This window comes from Rhopalosiphum padi, chromosome 3 (genome assembly GCF_020882245.1).
Source record: "Rhopalosiphum padi isolate XX-2018 chromosome 3, ASM2088224v1, whole genome shotgun sequence".
NCBI classification, from domain to species: Eukaryota; Metazoa; Arthropoda; class Insecta; order Hemiptera; family Aphididae; genus Rhopalosiphum; species Rhopalosiphum padi.
In genome coordinates, this window is record NC_083599.1 from 51984012 (window position 1) to 52010031 (window position 26020).

General features: G+C 26.7%; 2 non-coding genes across 2 annotated transcripts; one reads left to right on the forward strand and one right to left on the reverse strand.

Moving 5' to 3' along the window:
- The first annotated feature begins 7681 nt into the window (after positions 1–7681).
- Trnad-guc (transfer RNA aspartic acid (anticodon GUC)) lies at positions 7682–7753 on the forward strand. The gene has a single exon. It is a non-coding gene; the product is annotated as a tRNA-Asp (tRNA).
- A 2465-nt stretch (positions 7754–10218) lies between these two features.
- Trnad-guc (transfer RNA aspartic acid (anticodon GUC)) lies at positions 10219–10290 on the reverse strand. Its single transcript has one exon. It is a non-coding gene; the product is annotated as a tRNA-Asp (tRNA).
- Between the last annotated feature and the right edge of the window lie 15730 nt (positions 10291–26020).

Below are 26020 nucleotides of genomic sequence, written 5' to 3' on the forward strand. Positions count from 1 at the left end.
AATTAGTTAATAAAAATAATAATAAGTTCACAGGTTTGCTGCGACTTACGTGCGTGCGTGTATGTGTGTGTTTTATTTTTTGAACGATTGGTGAATTGTTGGTAATTATACTAATTATAAAAATAATACATAAGTTTCAAAAAAAAAAAAACCAAACATTCTGACTAAGAATTAACTTTAGGATTAAAAAAAATACATAGATGGTACTTCAAACTTTAATAAGCATTAAGTTATAGGTTTATAGCTAAACGAAACGAGCGTCCAACCCATATACTCTTTACCGGTACTTGCCAGGCTGTTTCTATAATGTTAAAAATAACAAATAACTTCTATTAGTTGTCTTTGAACTAATTTGATAATAAATGGATTTTATGGAAATATATTTTTGGTTCGACTGTACAATAACTAATAAGATTAATATACTACAGGTATGTATAATACATGAAGGTAGGTATGTGCACAATGCAGTACATATACAAGTAAACCGCAAGGTAGTATAAAAATTTGAAAACCATAATATGTATTGTATAAATTCTGTTCTTGTAATTGATAAAATTAACTGTATATTAATTATTAACATTGTCAACATATGAAATATGAAAACAGTTGAAAATAAAAATTTTTTTTTTTAAAAAAAGCTCATTATATTTTTTATTATATTATATTATTATTTTTTGTAATAAAATAAAAATCTATAATTGAACTTAAAACTTTACGGTAATAATCATTAGGTATTTTTAAATATAAGTAATAATGTACCAATTTAATGCTCTGTATAATATACTTGCTGGATTTTAACAACATAAAAAAACAATAACGAGTATAATATACATGTCTATTTATAATTCTGAACGAAGGGATTAATGTTTTACCGTTGTTTTTTTTTATTTTCTTTATTATTATCTGAGATTTGTACCTACTCCGTTAACACTTTATTTGGTACTGAACTATAATTTTATTTAGCACATTTGATAATGAAAATTCTAGTCTAAACGATATTTATTTTTAAATACGTCATTTTTTAATATTCTCAAATCCCGAGGTTGATTTAAGTGTAAGTGAAAACTACAGACACCGATCGATTTTCTTTTAGATACCTATTACCTACATAAGAAAACGTGATTTTCATAATATTATTAAAGTTTTGTTATTACAGAGAATGAAAACAATTTGATAGAAATCGTATACTTTTATATTCGAATCGTATTTAAATTGTTATTTAATAGCTATATTATACATGTAATAATAATATAATATGACAAATTTTTTGGCATATGTATAGAGTTACGAATCGAACGCTGTTATATGGACTACGCATAAATTATTCGACGTATAAAATTAAGTGATTTATATATAATATATAATAAAATAGTGCTATAACTTGTATTAAAAAAAAAAATCTCTAAATCTTCCGTAAAATATTTTCATTGGCTATTACACATAAATATGATTACTGAAAGAGCACATTTATTTAAATGTATAGTCACTTTTATTATGTAATACATTTTGAAGGTTATGGCAGATCCTACAACCAGAAGTTAACGTGTATGGTAATAATAATAATATAATATATGTAGGTAACATATTACATATTGTATTTTTATGGCTCGTATGCGATTATGTCATGTACCTATATATGTGTGTGTGATACGGTGCATATTATACAATATTTATTGTCTTAAGAGTTAAGGTTGGGTTCTCGTCGATTATGCGGTTGCACTAAATCGAAGAATAGACAGTTTATTATTATTGAACGATTCGTTGGATTCCTATAGTCCAGGGGTGGCTAACTTTAATAGACTTGCGATCGACCTCCGAGTTTTTCTAGGTTGTCGCGATCGACCAAAAAAAAAAAGATCTAATTTTTATATTCGTGGGATATACAAAGATACATAAATTTACAAATAAAAAATATTTTAGTTTTAGTTTTTTAGTTTTCTAGAAAAAACTCAAGAAAATGCGAAAGGGTGTCGCGATCGACCGGTTGGCCACCCCTGCTAAATAGTGCTATAGTTCGTATACGTCAACCCTCAAAACGTCTAAATAATATATAATATCGCGTCATCGTTTGTTTTATTATATAATATATTGAATTCAAACGGTTCTGTACACGCTAAGCGATATGTTACACGCGTTTGAAAACGAATAACAATAATAATCATCGCGTTCCGACAGCAGTGTTCGGTCGAAACGTCGTCGTCATTCTTTGCGATGGAATATCTGCAGCGCCGCCGCCGCAGAAGTCGTCGAGAAGTTTTTTAAAGATAAAAATAAAAAATGTCCGTCTTACACTCTTACACGCGCGTCCGGGCTCAACTCGGCGGAATGCGGTTTGACTCGGAGCCGACGGGCTCGCCAATGGCGACGGCGACGTATACGTATATATACCTTTATAGATATATAGATATAATATAATATATACACGCGCACTTTCGGTTGTATGGCCCGCGGACCCCGCATATACCTAAATCATATAATATACGCGTTGCGCCTCTTGGCCGGAGAAATAGAAATCCGCGTCTGCACCGGATAGGTTTTCGCTTCCATCCGATCATAAATATATTATAATATACCCGACGATAATAATAATAATAATAATAATATTGTTATTATTATAATATGTATAATGTGTATAATATAATATAATATAGGTGCGTATTATAATTAGAAAGCCTGCAAACGGCGGCGGTCAAACGGGTCGGACGAGTCGCGCGTGTCGTGGGCGGCCGGGTGCACGCGGATGGCGACGGCGGCCGAATGCCAAGTTCACGTGGCGCCCAGGACAAGATAATACGAGACACTTATACGTATATAATATATATATGTATAATGTATATGTATATAGGTACGAGTATATGCGTAATATGCTGCTCGTTTATATATAGGTACGGGACAGGTATTATACGCATGTGTAGGTATATAGGTGTATATGAATATACATATATATAGTACGTATACCTTATACTCGCCAGTTATTATATACCTATATATTATTGTAAATAGTTCTCCGGACGCATTTGCACACGCAATTGATCGTGAATATACTTACTGTACCTATATATAGAGCGTATTATTATTATTATTATTATTATTATAGTGACCTACCATTTTTTCTCTCGTAAAATGTAAGCATATTACACATTTAATATGCCTATCGTATATTGTTTATGCATTTATAGTGTTTGTTACTCTAGAGGCTTGTTGCCGCATATGTATAGATACAGAATGATTCACCAAGCACGATCACCCTCCCCCCTATTTTCTTCTTCAGAAATGCATTTTTATTCAAATTCTAAATTTTGGAATTTTAAATATACTTAAAGTGCATATTTTTACGTTCCTTAGGACATACAAACTTCTGTTTTTCAAACGATTATCCCCATTTTCTATATGATAAATTATTTAACGGATAATTTTTCTGAAAACTTTAGCATATTAAAATCAAAATTCGAATAAATAGTTTTTTATCTTTGTGTATACTAACTAATAAGGATCAGAGAAGATCTAGAAAGATCTGGGTAGAATAGTGATTTAAAAATTGTAATAATTTATACTAATCTAACAATATTTGTAATTTCAAGTATTATTATAAATATATTAAATTCGATTTTTATATAAGTTTTAATTTTTTGTAAAACGTTTTAAGGACTATTATCCTATTAATTTAAATAGTTTTATAACTGGAAACTACTTGATGCAATTTTGAATTTGGTATATCGACAATTTCAAAAAAAAATGATCCACTAAATAATTCACAGTAAAAAAAGGTAGGTTCTCATTTGAAAAACAGACATTTGTATCGCTGCAGGAGTACAGAATACTCCTTAAGTAGTAGAAAAAAATCTTAAAATTTTTAAAGTATATGGTTTTAAAGTAGGTATGTTTAAGAATCCCAGTAATTAATATTACTAGTAAATTTATTATTAAATTAAAAAATGACGATGAACATACTTAGTGAATCATGCTATACAGTACAAAGGTATATCAATCTACAGTGACATATAGTAGATAGTATACATATAGTATATATAGTATATTATATAGTGTAGAAGATATTATTATATTAATATTATGTAAAATTATTTCATTTTTAAACTATATTTTAATATTTTATCATGAGAGACGTGTTTATAATATGCAACTATATTGACGAACCTTATATTTTAACATAATATTAAATTATTTATATACTATTAAATTTGAATTGCGAGATTTGAAATATTTAAGTACACAGTATACAATGTTTTATGTAAATAGGTATGCTTATTATTGAGATGAGCTAACTACTGTACGTGTAAAATATTAAAATAATATTTTTTTACGTATTTTGTTTAAATCGCATAATATCATTTTAAACGTTTAATGCAATATTAATAAAATTATATAGCTTATATTTGTAATAGTCGCCATATACACAAGTACAAATCATGGACTCGCAGCGTATTTATCCGCACAACCAAACTTTCACGCATACATTATTTATTTTGGTTTGACCACCTCACATCGATACATCGCGTTATTACTGACTATTATATAGATGTGTCTGCACCAGACGAATAAGTTTCGACGTTCCACGATAATAAAACATTTTTACCACGATACCTAATTATAATTATACAAGTTCTATTGCGTGCATTGTTCGATCGTTGTAATACACGTCACGCCACGCGATGAGATGAACACTGACCCCGAGATTATATAATACGACCGTGGAAAATCCATTAGATGCAACAAGGAGGAGTTTTGTTGAGTAATTTTTCTCTAACCCTCGCTCAGAAACACAGTTTTCGTAATAGGTAGACCGAAAAGTTAGTCTATAGCATATTATAACGCGTGATTATAAAAAATATATTATATATTATACGTTAATATATGTATAGGCTTAGCTATTGGTTTATTTAGATTATTATTCATCTAAATTCGTGTAGATACTTATATATTATAATATTATGTCTGATATTATATATAGGCGAGTTAAATTTGTTTTGGCGTAGGTACTTGGGTTTCGAATACAATTATTAAAACCTATTTTAGACGGAAATTATATTTTATAGTCATCTACATTTGGATTTCATCATATCATGATAATAATATACAAGTCACAATATATAATATATGCTGCATGCAGTATATTATACCAAATCAAAAGAAAAACAGTGGGTCTTTTATTTTCTTTTGTTGGAATATTTTTTTTAACAGATTTATCCAATATAATTTTACAATTTAATATTACAAAAGACACACCCACAACATAACATAGTTCTATATTCTATCTAGTACAATTATTTAAAATGCAATAGTTACTCAATCGTTGCAATGACGTGAGGTCATGCAATTGCTCCAGGGAGTAAATTAAACTTGTGATTCTCACGAGAAAGTATAAGACAATATTGTACAATAAAAAATAGATAAGAAGTTAATAATATTAGTCACCTTAAAATTATTGCTACCCATATTAAAATAATATTATATATATATTATATTGTATCGTGTATGTATAAATAGTAAAGGAATGTTATTGTTACGATAGAATATAATTAATATACAGCAATAAATTAGCATTAACATTTTATTTAGTCTTGTGAATACAATTATTATTATATTTGAATTGGAATACATTATGTATATAATATATATTGATTAAATAATGTATTTTATAATTATTTAAATTATTACATAGATAACCTAACATTTTGTTATACAACTAACTACCATAAGTACATACCTACTAATTACTAACAATCTTAGTATATTATTTTATAAGTTTCACTAGTGTTAAAACCAAATCTTTTCATATAATTTATCTTATCCTACCTAATATACATTGTAAGTATAGTTAAATTACATTCTACTGATTAAAAACAATATTTTCTCATTAAACACAAATATTATATCTTCTTAGAAAATACTGTCAGTATATATGTTTTTATAAAATCACATTACCATTCTTGTATTGAATGTATGAACCAGCCTTGAATAACTTCCGTGATACTCGTGATAGTATTCATATAACTGTATGACATGAAAATACATGGTATAGAAATGATTAAATAACCACATCACGTACTAATCATAAGTATATTGAAAAAAACCAAAAACGAGTCCGAACAGAGAAAGTTTGTCAGTACTTTTTGGTATTTTCATTTATTTTATTTTAACTTATAACGAAGTAGTCAAAAAATAATTCTTTAGTGTATCTTTAAATTCACTAGGCATCCTCATCACCAACTTATTCTAATAATTCTAATTTATTTTAATTTTGAAGTACCTACCTGTACTAGAAGACCATATTTTCTGATATTTACATTATTTATGTAATTTAAGAAGTGTCATAACTCATAATGCATTACAAACTTCTTTATAAAAATTTTAAATTCTGAGAAGAAGAATGTATAGCTTAAAACCTTAAAATGATGCGTGTTTGTATCTATGTGTATGCGTGACATTAGTACGACCATTTTTATAGACATTTGAAGTTCTAGTTTTGATGAAATTTGATAAGTATCTATATTTGAAAAAAATAATAATATAATATTAATTGTAAGGACTTGAGAAAATATTTTAATTGCTCGTCATTATATCAGTTGTCAGTACCTATAATATTATACATATATTATTATTATTATTTTGTATATATTTTTAAATTAAAAAATATATAGATTAATTTTGAAAGCTATTTATATTTGATACAATCAGTGCCGGATGTCCGGATTAACTATTAAGTGCTTCGCGAGCCTTAAGCAGATAAGACAAATAAGCCTAATTGATCATAAAGAGCAAAAAAAAAATTAGGTACACCTGTTCATATCTCAGTCGTGCTGCTGAACTACAAATTAAAAAGAATATCATGTTTTATAATTTTATTTGTGAGTATAAAATATAAATAATAATATAATATAAGATATTTGATTCATAGTTCTGTCAAGTTGAAAACATTTAATTTGACTAATACATTTTTAAATTATAGGTTCCTTAATATTAAAAAATATTTATATTTAACAGAGAATTTAGTATTTTTTCAGTCAAAAATATGTAATATATAATATTCTATTCTAAGAACTGATATTTTTCAGGGGCCTTATGCAGTGTTTAATTTGTAATTTACTTGTAGTTTCATCCGGCACTGATTAAAACTATTAACTATTTAATATTACAAACCTATTCACATTGTAGACTATAGTACCAATCTAAGCGCTAAGCGGTAATTAATATTTAATAACAGTGAATACCAAACTTATTATATCAAATGCAATATGCGATGTTTTGGACCAAAATTAGTTTAACATACCATAATACTATTAGAAAAATAATTATTAATTATTAATAACTAATCGTAAGGTACCTACGATTTGTAATCAAAATATATTTTATACGTAATTAAATAATTCCCTTAGAAATATAATCTGGCAGTATCTCTTTAATCAAAATGGTTTTTGATATTATGCAAATACGCAATGTTTAAGGTATCATTATGACATTTTACCTATAGAATAATATTGCTTAGGAAAGACAAATGTGTATAGTAAAAAACATAGTTCAGCAATTCATTATGACGAATGTAACAGTAGAATTAAAAAAGTAAGCAACAAATTATTAAAATATATTATCACACTAGCAATGTAATATAAAATATTCTTATACATATAATGAAAAGACATTTAATTCAAAGGCCTAAGCACAGTCCTCGGTAGTATAGTGGTAAGTATCCCCGCCTGTCACGCGGGAGACCGGGGTTCGATTCCCCGCCGGGGAGGAAAATTTTTTTGCACTTTTTTTCTTATAATTTTTAATTTTTTTTTTCATATTTTTACTTTCAAATTTAATTTTTCTATCTGCTAAAACCGGATATACCAAACAAACGTCAGTACCGATATCACCATCGTCATACGTCTGTCTGTTTTTACTAATCATCATAACGGGCAGAGAATATGGTATCGAAAACAATCACAAAATATTCAGGCTCTTAATAATGAACAGATATAATTTAATATATAATTATAATATAAAAAGATATTTTATGAAAGGATTAACTATTAAGTCCAAAACAAACATTTTGGCAACTAAGAAAACTGTACCAGCATTATTCAAGCACAAACTAAATATGAATACCCACGATATTTATACAATGAACGTAATTGACTTTTTTTAAAGTATCAATACGTTCAGTCTTTGTAAATATAGAAAACTGATCATATTAAAATATTATAACATATATTATAAAGATATATATATATATTTTTTTTTAGTTGTAATTAGTTGTTAACAACAAAATAAATGTATTAATAAAAGTTAATAAAATAAGAATGACTATTTTATAATAAATATCATCGGTATTCGACTATTAGATGTACGCCCAATTCTGCAGGCCGTAGCTAACATACAACTGCAGTTCGTAAAGCCTTTCAAAAAATCAAAAATTCTTTAAGAACTGATCTTCATTTTGATAACGGTTATGAAAATATGTAAAATTGGAATCTTAATATTAAAAATTTAACTTTGTCGTAACAAGAAACAATTTTGAAGAAGCACAGAGTACCGATCCAGAAAGAATCAAAATAATTTTTAAATTATCAAAATAATCATGTACACTGTACATTACTGTAATTCATTTATATTCTGAACGGAGCGACGTAAGTATATTAATTTTACAATGATTTGAATTGATTTTTACACGCGATAAGTTATTGATAAAATGCTACAATTTTCAAATTTGAAGGTTGTTTTGCATAGAAAATTGGTTATAGTTTATATTTTGCAGAGGTTAAAATTAAATTCCTAGTATTTTTTTTTATTATTATCAGGAAAACTAACAAAAATTAATAAAAAACGGAAATTTTTACACCAGTTGTTGACTTTATTTATTTCTTTATTTTGTTATAATTCAAAAACGAATAACTAAAGTATTTATATTATTATTTTCTATAAATATTATAATTATAATTAAGACATTTTTTGAACTATTAAATGACAATAGAAATGTTTTATTTATTTTTATAATTATATAAGAATGTATGAATAGGTTAAAATGGTTGTTAATTTAATACTAAGTTCCTGATAAATGGTTTATTTCCCAATTAAAAAATAAAGAAAATAATATGTAATAGGTAGTCACAATATTTTTTTTTTAAAAATTTACATTTTGAATTTTAAAAATATTTGTGAAATTCAAAAAATACAAGTTATTTTGGGTAAACATTTTTAGGCGTTTTTTATACCTAAGATTTGAAAATTTAATTTTGGGTTATTATAAGTTTTACAACATTTGTAAAAAGAAAATATCTACCAGAAGTCCAAATTAATTTTTTATGAGCATTTGAAAGTTCAAATTTTTACAACATTGGATAATAACTCGTTTACAAATAACTTACTAATAGCCATTTCTTTCTAATCGATTTTTGTTTTTTGTTGAAATTCAAAAAAAAAATAACCGAAGATGCTTAAAATGTTCACAAAATGTTTGTATTATATAATTTTCATTACATCTAATTTTTGAAATTTTTAACTACATTTTTATAATATGGTTTATTATAAATGTATATTATTATATTAGTAAAATATTACAATATCAAAAAAAAAAAATTATAATAGGTACTAAAAAGTAAAATAAATAGCTAATTAAAAAAAAAACGTATTCCGAAATACACTTAGATTGTGATATTATAGGCTGACAAACCGATTCTGCTCAGAATCATTTTTCGTTTATAATGATGTATATTATCATTGAATTCAAATTTAACACACTTATAATAGTGACTCTCTCCACAACTAATGTACAGCAGAGCGGTACCCAATAGTCTAACTTTTTTTTTGTGTTCATAAGTAAAATATAATATTACATACGTATACGTTTACATCATGAACTTCCAAAAGCTAATAATTGTTGTCGTCGTGGCACCAACTGAAAAATAAACAAATATTTTAACTGGCCTTGTACAAAAAAAATATATTGTAAATGTTACTCGACACTACTTATAGTGGACACCTATATTATTGTACCTAATAAAGCCATTAGCTACACAAAACAGTTTCAAAGATAAACTTAAAAACGTAACACAATAATTAATGACATGTAATTATTATGAAGTATATGTGTAATGTATTGTGCAAATAAAATTAATCTAATCAAACAATCAACCATTGTTCTAAAATCACATCAAGTTTTATTATCTGTGTATATAAATACAATAAATAGAAATGAAAAAAATGCAAAAAATTTTCCTCCCCGGCGGGGAATCGAACCCCGGTCTCCCGCGTGACAGGCGGGGATACTTACCACTATACTACCGAGGATTATGAATGATTGGTAAAAATAAGTAGCTTTTCATATAGTTTTTGTGATTTGTACTTTTGGTATTAATATATTTGTAAATACCACAGGTAATTTATCTGAAAAGATTTTTTTCAATATAACATATAGAATCAACATTTGAACAATTTTAGTTTTGAGTTATTAAATTTTACAGTTTATCATAATCTGTATACCTATATTATGTATAATGTATTATGGATTATTGCCCACGAAAATGGCTTGGTTTGAAGATAAGTGGCTATGATGATTTGAAAGTAGGTACGAGGTCGTAAGTACATGCATTAAATATAATATTTAATATAAGCAATTAGTATTTTATAATTTTTTTGCTTTGGTGAAAATTGATAATAATTTGTAGTTAAATCATATAAGTACTAAACTAAATATTACCTACATTCATATTTTTATAATTGATGTACCTATAACTATTCATTATTACAAGGATTATTATCTTTATAGAAGGTACCAAACTAACTACCTATATGGCTAATGGCTATGTTATATTTTGAATAAGAATAAAAATCAATAAAATAAACATGATTAGCCAATTACAATACATAAGGAATAAGGATGGTACAATATAATGCTTAAATAAATAATAATCAATTATATCACAACAGATTAAGTATTGATTAACCAACAGTTATTTTGATACATTCATCGCAATTTTAGGCAGTAAAATGTTTCCCTTATACCGGCTAAGGCTAAGGCTTAGCCTCACCTATAGAAAAATGTTTAGTAAATCATTATAATTAAACTTTTTCAAAAATAAATAATATTATAATATTTTAGATTCTTAACATAAATAAAAAATAACGTAGGAAATACAAAAATACATTCTTTGCTTCGCTTAAAGCAACTATAAAATAAAAATAAATATTGAGGATTACAGAAAATGTCTCTTATAGTAAATTTTATATACAATTTCAACATTATGATAGTAGTATAAATACGCAATAAATAGTAAAAATTAATTTTTTCAAATTTAAAACTGACTTGTGTTTGAAAATTTTAATAATTTTATTTAAAATGTTTACATTATTTGTATTTTTATTTTTTGTATTGGACAGGATACATTTACCTTTTAAATCTAATTCATATATATTAACTATTATATTTTAAACACGAGGAAGTCATTTTTATTTAAGTATAATAAAAATTGAATTCAAGGGTAAAGGGCGTTGTCTGATTCACTCTTGTTGTACTTACCTTATATATATTGTTTTCCAAAAGAAAAAAAATCATAAACGCCTAAAGATAAAATAATATTGTGACTCAGGAAGCTTATATAGTATATCAAGGTCTGGAATACTTTAAAAAATGTCCACGTCATAAGAAGTTTTAAAAATCATATAGTCAATTATTTCCCTTACATAATTTATACATTATTAAGTAATTTATAGTGTACCGAAATGAAAATTCAAGACGTGTATAATTATTTTTAATGAATTCTCATAAATGATAGAAATAATAGGAAATCAAATTATTAATTTAATAATAATGATGATAAATTATATAATTTACATAAATTTCATAGCAGATTAGCCCGGGTAGGCACTTATTTTACTCATTATCTATTTAACGTTGTTTTTATTTTATTATAGATAATTTTAGTTGAGACTGCATAAAATAACACAATATTAAATATTAAATGGAATAGAATAATCAATATTAAATGTAGGTAGGTACCTACTTGACCACTTCTCATATTTTTCGGTAAAATATACCACTTAACTTTACATTATATTATTAAGTTGTAGTATATTGCACTGCGATTAAATATATATTAAAATATGATGTAGTGTAATAAATTATTTTAATACCATACTATAGGTAAGTGTTAGACATAATATTATCATGATACAAAACGCAGACGCTATAATATTATATAAACATTATAAACGACTAATGATTCACAACTCACAGCCATATTGCTGGAAAATGGTAATATATTTCACTGTAATTACATTAATAATTATATTATTACTCTTAAAATACGTATCAAAATAACTATTACATTACCTCAAGTATTCAAATGAAGGGCAACATTTTTAAAGATATTCATAATGTAAACATGAATTCAATAATTCATCACGATCTCAGAATCTACCAAGGTAACCACCAACAAATAATTTTTTTTTTCTCTAAATACCGAGAATTTAATTATTCTAATTTTAACCCGAAATGAAAATATGATACATTCGTTTCAGAGAAAAACTGTAGGTCACTCTCACCTATATTGCCGTTTAAGTTTCAACATAAGACACTGCAATAGGTACTTACTTAATACAAATTTACCTACATAATACATTATAAGTAATAATATACAAACTTTTTTTGTGCTTATATGAAAATAGAACAGGTATATTGCTAATACAAGTTTTATCGGTATTAGACATAATTTTGGTTAAATATTATACAAAGATATAGGCATAGGTACGGTAAAATTATTTTTTTTAAAGTAATACTTTTTATAAATAAGTAGGTATCTACAATCTATCAATTTTCACCTCACAAAAGCTATTAAATATATACATTATAAAATATCGAAAGTTCAATGCAAAGTACATTATTTTTTGGGTCACTCATTTTATATAACAGCTATGCTTCAAAAGTGAAACATATAAAGAACTTAATTTTGTATTTTTTGCTTTGTCAGATCATTTTATTAGTAGCATAATAATATATTAATATATTGTATGAAATGTTAGTGTAAATTAAAATTAAAAATATTTGCTTTAATAGTTTTTAGATATTTTTCATCCATACCAAATGTCAATCGTTCTTTATATGGACGTGATAACGTCTTTATCTATCTCCAGCGATGTGATTGGATGATTTGGATGTGATTTATTACAAAAAAAAGGCAATCAAACAAATAATAATAACCTGCAATTGATAAATATATATATATATATATATATATATATATTAGAGATATCTTTCTATATCGCGATAATCTCTAACGTATTTATTCCCGGTATATGTTTATTTATTATGAGTGTTTTAAGTTATAATATAGTTTTATAAGTAGCCTATATTATGTATATTATACCATCAGTATAAAGTTTGTTCATAGTTTTAATAGATATAGGTACTTTAGCTATATTGTATCAATTAATACTCAATACATAATCTTATATTTTTATGGAAATGTTACAAGTTATAACCAAATTATGTATATCTTTAAATAAAACCTTATCTATTTTGTTTATTATGTATTTAAGTATTTAGAATTTATAAATGCAATCTAAAAAGGTTATATCTAAAACTAAAAATTAGCAGTCTAAATAACTATTTATTGAAATTATGTATATCTATAATGAATAATGATACTGGTACTATTTTCAACTATATACAGATTATTATTTTGTAAAAGTTTTTATTCTATTTAATATCAAATTAAACTACCTATAATAACCATCCATCTTTACCAAACTTCTGTAATAATTGGATTATAATGAACATAAATAAATCAATTTGTAAAATCTCAATCAGAACATGTAAAAACCAGACCAGCCAAACAGGATGCAGAAACAAGAAGTTGAGCCTTGATCTCAATTTGCTCATCTCGGTGCAAAATACTAATATATATTATTATTTATGATTCTGTTATTATTAACTTTTTATTCACCCAAATTAGTAAGAATGACAAAAGCCCGTGTAGGTATGACGACTCCGTATTAGCAATCGTTATTTTATAATATATTTGATGTTATGGAAAATACGTTGACGTAATTTTGTATAGGTAATATTTCATTTTAAACACGACCATGAATACAATTATTCTCAATAAAACTACATCATATTAATGATAGAAGGATTGTGTTTGTGTATTAATATTATGTTATTACATTATGCGTATGCATCATAATATGCATGGACGAAGTGTTATTAGTTATTACGTATAAAATTGAAATTATGTTCGGTACCGGAATATATTTTTTCATCGCTAGATTTTCATTGTGTTAACATGAATGTTTCTATATGGACATAAAATGTTGAGGTGATATTATCAATATACCTATATAGATAATTTTTTGGAAGAATAAGTGATTCACTCTTTGCAATACTCAAGTTTAGTTGTATAAACTGACTTATAGAAATATAGTGCTTTAAACAAGAGTTAATCTGTATTTTGATAAACAGGTATCTTATCACAATTGTCTATATGTATTTTTATTTTTTGTTGATTATTCATTGCTGATCTACCATAAATTATTATACCAAATATTATAATATATATATATTATAAGTTTATTAAAAACGTAGCGTAGCTAACCTATTCATTTTTTAGTAATTATATGATAAAAATATTTTGGTTACGGTCTTTGTAGGATTACTATAATAATGCATAATGCGCGATATGATATTATATGTAATATTGTTTTCAAAGAATTTCACTATAATATAATATTTTATTAAGTATTGTGACACTTTTATAACACATATAAATATATTATACAGTAGGTACGTGATTGTACGTCTCTGAAATAAATCTAACAATGCCTATACACGTTTTCATGTAACACATTTTTCTTTCATGTGCCTAAAACGTGTGATACATATTATATTATATTATTGTGTGTTCGAGTATCTGTGAAACTGCCACGGCTGTACTAAAATTTAGCAGTCCGGATCATTTAACAATATTTAATCGAAGGAGAAAAATAGACGTCGTCTCGTCTAAACACGTACACAATGATCCAGTTTATTGCGATCAGGAAGAAAAAATATTTTTCATACATATACATTACAAATATACCTACAAACAGTGTGTTATATGTATCTATATAACGAACAACAGTATAATAATAATATAACATACGTATAACATTCCAACGGGTTGGCGGGTGAAAATGAGAGTTGAACAGACCGCGAAGTTGATTTCATCGTCCAGCTGCTTTTACTTTTAACCTCAGTCGTTTTCATTCCCGATACAAGTAACTAAAAAAAAAAAACACGATGTTATTATATTATTATAAACCGGATAGCTGCAAGACGTTTGACTGATTATTGTACGGGTGTATGCAGCGGGCAATGGGTATTATAGTGGGTACCCACATGGGCTATAGTAGTCCGGTATATACTTGTATTAAACACTGCTTTCAGGTATAGGTACATGTGTTTTATTCGTCGGATCGGAGTCTGCGTGTAGCAACGACAAATATTACCGGATATTATATGAACGGTGTAATGTTTTAATTATGTATCGGAACGTTATTAGACCGGAACTTCTATAATATATGTATAATAAATTAATAATAACGATCAAATATAGGAAAAGACTTTTGTCTGGTGTGGATTAAAATTCACTGGTCCTCGATGTAGTTATAATAATAATTAATAATTAATAAACAATAAGGGGCGATACAACAATAACACCGTTCTAGTGCCATTTAATTATGTATAGACTGGTTATTATACTTACTTTACTTACAGTTGCAATTGCATAACGTACTTGTACAAAAACGTGGTGATATAATAATATTACAACGATCAGTTGATTATTATCTGATTTTATACATTATAAAAGTCATGCAATATTAACAAATTTCTTTAACTTTTTATTTTAAATGATCTATCGATTTGTATACCTAACCTTATAACAGTTATAAGTTATAACAAATAAATCACTTGCGGGTACACAGATTCACGAATAAAAACGCTACAAATAGAAAAATCATGAAAATAATAATAAACAATTCCGCAACTATGACATAATTGAAAAATAATATGTACTTATTATACCTACCTATGTTGTGGGTATATAAAGGTGTTCATTCATTTTTTATGACATTCCCTTATTGTATTATTCTTTAGTTGTTGATCTCATGCGTACATCCTTTTTCATTGAAAATACGTATCAAAATAAATTATGAAATAATTGCTTTGATAATAGTTAATTTGTTAATTATTTAAAGTAAAAAATATAATCTTTCAATTCAATATAATAATTTAAGTAGAATGCAGAAGTAAATGGTTCTGTCAATTGTTATTATAGTACCAACACCAATTACTATAAAAAGTATTTAAATTAATTTAAGTCGTATTCTTTTTTTTACCAATATATAATATAAAAACAACCAGTAGTTAACATTTACCACAAGCATAATCCCCATAAGTAAAATTGCAAGTATAAGAAGAGGAAGTCAAAATTTATGACCTTCTAAATAATTAGTAATTTTAATCTTTAAGATTTATGAAATCATTTTTATTAGCCATTAAAAAAAAATTTATCTCATTAGATAATATAATATCGGTATATATTTTTATTAAAATTTAAGATACTATTATATTACATATTATATAAACAATTTTTACGGAACAGACTTTTTTTTTATAGAGGAAGGGTATAGGTAGATTATTAGCATTATTGATGTTATACAAATAATAAATTTCCTTCATAAGGCCCAAGGCTACTTTTTACTATTTTTATACTACTAAACTATACGTCTACAATAGTCAAGATAATATATTATTATATGCTTAATATCATATTGTATTATATATTTATATATTATTTATATTAAATATAACATCACTTAAGAGTTAAGACATAATTCATAAAATGAATGTTTTAACGAAAATCAAACTATTCAAATTTAATGTAGAAAAAAAAAATCATAAACAAATATTATATGTGATCTATACATTTTTATTATTTTGCAATGACCAAATATTATATAAAAAATTAATTTTTCCAAGAAATCGATAAAAATTTTCTCCGAAAGTCTTAACTTTTTGTTTCTACTTTAAAAATGTTCGCCCCGTGTATATAGGCGCATGCATATGTGTGTTCTAATAATGGAGTTATATAACTACCTACCTATAAACATATATGATAATATAATAATACCTACACGTATGTTTATACTATTATTATTTATTTACGATTCACTTTGCCTGCGAGGGGTCGTTATACCGGCTATGGTGAAAAACGAAAAGTCGCGTCACTCGTCTAATGGCGGTGATATATTATAAATATATTAATATCTATTATTATCATTATAATACGCGTGTACACAATAACATCGTACTTTCTCCAAAGCGGTTGTCAAGGTTTACCGCCCCCGGTAACACGTCGAATTGCTCATCGCGCGTAGTTGTAGGTACCTATCATAATAATACACACACACACACACAAACGCTGACATATCGTATTCATTTCGTCTATTGTTATTGTTATTGCTATTATTATTATTATTATTATCATCATTATTATTTTATGGAGTAAATTAATGCGTTTCATCGGTCGGTTACCGCCGCCGTCCGCCGACGACGTAGGATTTTGTACGCGACCGCAGACATCGTCATTTAGTTTGCGCAATAAACTATTTGAGCAAAATAGATTGTATTTGAATAACACGATTTCGTCGGTCACAGAGTTGTATGATGCGATTGGCCCTACAACGCATATCTGTATGTCTATAACGTGTATAATATAAGAGTATACTATTCATATTATATACAAGGTGATTTACTAAGTGTGCTCACCCATTTTTTCTTTTAATAATTAATTTATTCCGAGTTTTAATCGAAATTTAAAATACGCTTTGTTAAAACTATATTTTGAAATTTTTGAAATTTATTGAAGGAGTATACTATGGTGATGCGAACTTCTGTTTTTAATTGAGATCCTACTTTTTACGGTGTCAATCATTTATAGTGGATCATTTTTAAGGTGAAAATTTTTTCTAATTCAAAATTTAAACGAGTAATATTTCAAAAATCTGATTTTGTATGACTGCAAAATGAAAATAACAAAGGAGTGAATATGCGGTGATTTACCCTGTATATTATAAAATGTGTATCATGTATTTTTGTGATGTGAAATGATACTACTCAACAAACTACAAAGCATGTGTAATTCATCCCAGGGCGGTACTTGGAGGTGTATAAATATCTAGATATCATAATATATGTATTATGATATCGTTACACATTATGACATCATTATTATTGTTTTAGTTTCTATAATAAGTGGAGCAATGAACAATTAATATGAATGTATTGGTTTTATAATGTTCTAACAATTATCAATGTGTAATTTTTATTCAAAAGGAGACAAAATATTTTGTAAATCACCTCATGTCTATAAATAATTGATGAGGATATACATTGAACTGGCCCATTATAACCAATATCAAATTAATTAACTATATTCACGATTTTAAATAACATTAAAGATTTAGATATAACTATAAACATAGACCTCATGATCTTTTTTTTGATAACCTTATTGAATCTATATGTGCGCTAGTGTTCAAGAACTTAAACTTTATTAAACGAACATGCGGTTTTATATTTTTATGTTTTTTATTCAAAAGAATATTAATTGCAAAAATATGAAACATTCCATTAATACTTATATTATAATTTTGTATACACGATGTAATTATTACAATATTTGGACTAATTGTAAGCTATTTATACCACAAACCTATTTTTTAACCGCTTTACGATATATTGGTATTGACTAGTTATAAATGAATAAGAATAATATAATATGTCATAAAGGTTATAATATTATAATAAATACTTATTACAAAATGTTTTCGACAAAAATTAGTTCGATTTACTGTATCGTATTAGATATATATAACAATGATAAAACAATAAATTACCAAATAGTACCTACCTACTTACTTAATATATACAAATAATAAAATATCCTTAAAATAAAAGATGATGATGTGCCCTGCTCAAAATAGTTTGTACCATATATGCAATGATTTAGGTATCATCATTGAACTTGAAATAAATTAACATAATGTGCATTTCAGTGACCTACTTAATGACGAATTAAACTAGGAACCTACTATACAGCAGATCTACTTAATCGTTTTTTATTATAATAATTTTTGTAATCATTAATAAACATTATACATCACAGATGCTTATAAATTTGTATACACGATTTTTAAAAATTAACTATTAAGTTATAAAGTTATATTGAGTCTATCACATCATTATAGTTCCAATGGAAAAACAAAACCTTTAAAAATGAATAGTGATTAATGCAATTATATATATTCGGTAAATTAGCTTATACTCATTACCTAACGCTTACATATTATTATGTTAAGTAGCTGAATAAATTAATAATAGGTATACTTAGTTAGTTTATATTAGTATACGATTATTGTTATTATCATCGTCCATCGAAAACGATTAGATAGTTATGAAATTATTTTAAGTATCATAATCATTATACTTGTAGACAATCCAAGAGCGTGTGGTATAGTGTGCCCGTCATTAACTTGCGTTAAATTTAAGTCGACTTTCGTATTTCTTCTTAAACTTAAATAACAAACGAAAATCATACATCAATATAAATTAAATATAACTGCATTAGAGTTTGGTAATTCGTATTGAATAAATATATTTCGGGTTTGAGTGTTCTAAAAAAATAAAATATGTCAAAATTAAAATTATAAAAAGCTAGTGGTCTATGAAGCCAATGTTATATTTCGATCAATAGAAAAAAATAATAAGTTGATCTTTAGTTTATCTTCACTGAAAATACAATATATATAAATTGGTTAAAATATACTTTTATTTCCATGTTTTATTGTTATTTATTATATTTTAATACTAAAATCAAATATATATAATATATACCTATACATAGCAAATGTAATATCATTTGAGCACGTACATTTTTGTATAGGGCGTAATTACCTATGAATAATAATAATTAATTAATCTATAATTATTAGTTCTTATAAATAATAATCCTTATAATATGTTCCAAAATATAAAACTTTGGTAAATATTATATATTATAATCATACTTCAGTTTCTCGTTTAAAATACCTTCAGTATAATAACACAAGACAATGACTTAATGATGGAAGTGTAAACTATAGGATACAAATAAGAAATAGGTGTTATTGATTATGAATTATGATATTATGTTCTAGGAGAAAATATTATGTTTGGTTCAAGAATCTTATAAAAAAAGGCTGAACATGACTGATACCGCCACGAGTTTGATACTGGTCTGGACATGATGACTGCCGAGAAGGCGAGAAAGACTTTAAAAATAAGACTGTATGGTGTTCGAAAGAGAAATTATAAGAATTTATGCAGCATGTATCGACTCCGACACTGGAGAATGGAGAAAACGTCACAATATTGAGCTGAAGAACAGAACTTGTTTTAATGACCATAACAAAATAAATTTCGAAAGAAGACTATCGTGGATCATACTTACGCTATTTGAGAAAAAAAGACTTATTGAAAAACACTAGATTATTAATAATGATCCGATTGGAAAAAAACTCCTAGGTAGGCCACACATAAAGTGTGAAAATTTAGTAAAGAAGTCAAAGCAATAGAATCAAACACACACATACAATAGAGAGTATGAATATTGAGAAGAATGATGGAAAAATGTTGGGCTGGTATTGAAGGTCGAACCATAAAAAGAGTAAAGACACAATAAGAAACAGAAGAAAAAGATAATTATATTATATAAATAAATAAAAATGCTTGAAATATAAGTTCTCTAAATAAAAATGTCGTTAAAGCGCTTGATATTAAAGTATTAGAATATTTTGCATATATTTTAATATATATATGTTTACCTAAAACATTTTAGAAAAATATTTTTTTTTTATCCGACACTCGATCATATAAAAAAAAAATGTTTGTTGTAGTTATTAACAAGAATCTTTGTTATCAGTGTTATTACTTTTCAAAACATACCTTCGAAATATTCCTTTCTGGTTGCAGTATCTGAACTGAAAAATTTAAACTATTCAAAATGTATTTAACATCTCACAAACCTAGGTACATTATAATTGGTATCATTATCTTACTTTTAAGGGTTAATATTGTGTTTATCTTTCAAATAGTATTTTATATTTATTTTGCATCGCACGTCATTTACACTGCAATTAACATACTCTTATTGTCATGTATGAGCTTTTCAGCGCAGTTTCTAAACTCTAGAGAAATCGCGCCTTCGCCTCTATAGTTCCAATTATTTTTAATAAAGGCACCACACTTGTTGTGGCCATCGAGTGTTTCACATTCAATCGACCAAAACCTATATGCACGACAATGATCGGATAGGAGTGTTCAAATTAGTAAAAGATAACCTATATATACAAGTGCAACGCGTAGTATATAGAGAAATAGAGATAGAGTGAAAAATATAGAGACAAAGATTACACCTACCCACCTGTATGAGTATATACTCGCTCGTGTAGCTATATATTCAACGCTCATTGTACACATATACACTGTAAATAAAATAAGAGAAAGTGAAAACTCGCACAACACGTTCTCTCTAGCGGGCTGTACCTACCTCGTTGTAAGCAGCTCTCCGCATGTCATCGGATTCGTATAATATATATATATATATACTTTTATTATTATTATTATTTTTTTTTTTTTGTTATTATTGTCGAGGGTAAGAGGAGCGCTCGCGCTCGACCGGTCTTCGCAACGCGTGCTTGCGTGCCGCCGACGTTGCCTCCTGGGTCGTGGCGCCCACTCGACGGCGCGGCGGTGGATTTCGTGCGCGGTCGAGATATGCGCGCGATATTACGGGAAAAATAAATTACCACACAAATCGTCTCTGGACGACGCGACGACCAACACTTATATTCGTGCACGTCCGAAAACCGAATAGCATTTTATAGGTTGGTGGGTAGGTAGAGGTAGGTATATTATAATAATATATAATATACGTTTAATGTACGACGGAGGGCGGCCGGTGATGTGGTGACTGGCGGGTTGTGTTTTTGTATAATTCTCTGTATCAAACGTGCACACGCCGCCATTATATTGTTATATATATACATATATATATGTATGTATATTGTACTTCTTCGCTATAAGCATATACATACATAATATAATAATAATAATAATAATAATAGTAATATATATATATATTATTTATATATTGTGAGATTAGCATATAATGCCCGCGAGGCAACCCAAAATCGATTCGTCTGCCCCGTAATAACACACTTGGCTAACTCTCGTTTTCAACAGATCGTGCAAGACGTGTAGTATAAAATATAATATATTGTAATATAAGATATATTGAACAGGTGTATTGACGTATTGTCATGTATATACCTGTACATATAGTCATTATTTTCGTATACGCTTCACAAAAAAGTCTAAACACCGAGTGAACGATAGTACACGTTTAGTCGATAATATTATAGGTTTAACTTCACTATAATGAATTATAAAATATGTTTAATCGAAAAACACGACTACATTATATATTATAGTGATCATGCGCGGATCCAGAATATATTCACGGGGGGGGGGGGCAATCCTTATACCTTACCAATACTTTATAGAGATGCTTTCAAATAATTCAAAAACAACGGACCCCCTAAAATATATCATGTTGCTTGACGAATATTATACTAAAACAGCTATATAAATCATGGAATACTGGATCGATTTATTATTATTTTATACTGATTGGATTCTGTTTTAGACTTTTAGTATACTTTTACTTTTTAGAGTTGGTGGTTAAGTGATTTTATTTTCGTTTATTATATACTTTATGATAAAGGTAACAAAAAAATTGAGAAAATAATTTTTGGATCATTTGGTTATCATTACAACATTTTTTGAGTCTAGCAACTAGCAATAAACTTTTTTTTTATCTTATTTAAAGAAACTTTAATTTATAAGCTACTCCGCATCTGTACAATAATTATTTTACCTACCCGATTTCTACCAATGATAATCTTACAATAAATTGAGTCTAGTTGATTTATTAGTCATTTATATTTTATGTATATCTAGTCTATTAGCTATTTTACACCGACCAATCTTAACTGCGCCGCGAGCTATACTTGCAGACTGTTTGCTTCCTAGAAATTGATTTTTACGTAGTGATATTATCGTTGTTTCTCCAGGGTATATACGCATCGCAAGACACTTCAGTCATATTTTTATCTCATGATCTCAATATATTAAATATGATATAACACTCAAAAAGTCGTCGATAATATCGGAAAGAAATTTTTGCCGAAATGTCTAATCCTAAATTATCATTTATGTTTCCTAACTGTTTATTTTATTGGTATGGATAAAAAACAAACGTTTTTTTACATTAGTTTTTAATTACTTTTGATAAATGGATATAGGTAAATATTATACACCCGTACCTCTACGGCTCAACTACTTTTTACAAGGTATAGCTATACCTAGGTACGCCATGTACAGCAGTTTTAGTAAAATACTAAATGGAATAACCAATGTATATACACTTTAAAACACATGTTCTTACGTGATTTGCAAAAACAAACGATACAATATTAATTTTTGAATAATATTTAACCAGCATAACATAATTATTATTAATTAGGTTATCATTTTATTTAACATCTTGGAGGTTACTAAGCCGGTATAGTTATATTCTGCATGATAATTAAGCAGAATTTTATAATTCATATTATTATATCAAAATATTTTTAACAGTTTAAATGTGTGTTCAGTTTGTTGTACCTGTTCTGTAATTTTATATATTATACCATAATACATTAATAACTATAGTCTATAAACCATTTTAAATTTTAATCAATTAAAACAAATTAGTCATCATGAGCCATGGTAGTAATTAAAAACTAAACTATATTTTGAAGCTGCATTATTCCAACTCAACAATTAATTTATTAATTAATACCAACTAGATACTTGATGTTATAATATTTTTAATTGTTATTAAAATATATTATGTGGACTGTAAACGCTGATATAGACACTAATGGAATTAAATACAAATTGTAATCAATGCTTAAAATTTATATTTTATAATCGATTTATAAATAATTTCAATAACATACAAATACATTATCCATACCTATATAAACATACACACATTAGATTCTAATTATTGTAAATTATTGCCATGATATATTTATATTAAGTAGGTATCTATATATTAGATTAAACACTGCAGTTGAGAGGCGTATGAGATTAAAACTATTTTGGTACCTATACTTCCCTCTTTACTCATATTTATCAAGGTTTCATTTAGACTTTCACTTTTATAACTCAAACATTTTTCAATGTAACCCTAAGTATGTAAATATTTTCTTAAAATTAACAAACATGATTTTTAAATCCAAACTATAATATAGTGTTAATCAAGCCGGTTCGGAAATAAAACTATTTTTTTTTCTATTTTAAAAAAAAACTGAAACTTGTTGAATAACTCTATTAATAAATATAATAATATGTAGGTATAATCAATGTATTGTTAAAGTTAGTTGCCCGACACTTAGGAGCAATCTGACAGCAAGACATAGGCCCAGCGGCGGCGGATTAACCCGACCGAAAGCCCCAAAAACCCGTAGAAAGCGTACGTTAACCCCGATAATCCGAGTGCCGTTTCTCTGCGGGCCGTGGCGGTTACTTTCGGTGACGCGGGCGAAAGTCGATTGATCATAAACTACCTACAATGCGCGCGAATGTTTATGTGTAAGTATGTGTGTATATGTACAATATATACAAATGTCTAAATGGTTCTTTATGTGAATAAAAACACCACAAAAACGTTAATTATTAATTATTATGATATAAAATATATTATTGTACACACAGTAAAACCAAAACTGAGAATAGTTTTTTTTGTTCATATTAAATATAAATAATGTGAGGATCATAGTAAGTCATCAGTGCGTTCTAGTAAGATTTTAAGAAACATGTCAATCTTTAGTATATTGTTATAGAATTAGAATTTTTTGGCAAAAAAACTTTAAAAAAAAAATGTTCAAGATCCAATTAAAGATATTTTTTTTATATTAAATTGGGAGTTTGGTTGTGTGTTAAAAAAAATTACCCCCATATATTTTGACAAACGGTTTTTTAACATATTAGTGTAACTCCGTAAAAATTATAATTAGTAATCGAGAAATATTTATTGGTTATATAATTATATCTAGATAATATAAACGTAATATGATTTAAATGTGTTCATTTCGGAGAGTTTATTGACATGAGTACATGACCATTGACCATTGATCACGTATGAGATACACCTTATGTCCTTATACTCGCATATCGTATAAAATATTTTGAACACGATATAGTATAATAAACCATAAAGTCCAATTTTATTAAACATTTATCTGATATGACCACCATACATCAAATTGGCCAATTCAAAATTATTTTTAATTTTTTATTCAATTTTATACCTCTATAATTTAAAATTAAAAATTAAATTAACCAATTAATATTCTAACATAATCTTACTTTGCTAAAACGCTATAGTGAAGTAGCTGCTATAAGTGTAGATTCGATATTACGAGTTCATGGTAGTTTCATTTATTTTATGCTTTTTCTAATTCAACACTTGACTTTTGTGATGAAAAATAATCTTCAACTACGTGTAACGTGAATTTTTATATTATATTCTTTGAATCTACAAAACAAAATAATCAAAATATACTTACATTTTTTTTTGTCTGATTGCCTCAATTTCATATTTTGTACTCTTCAATAATGTACCTACAGGCTGTTTATGCTTTTACAATTTACGCTATAATATGCTCAAGTACTTTTAGTAATTTCATTATTTCATTGTTTTCTATAATTTAGATAATAAAATAGAGTGAGTTAGCGGGTAGGTAACATAAATAATATGCTTTCTAGATCAATGTTATTAATTTGGAAAAAATACAGTGTTCTTTCCATTTTCTATCGAATTAAATATAGGTA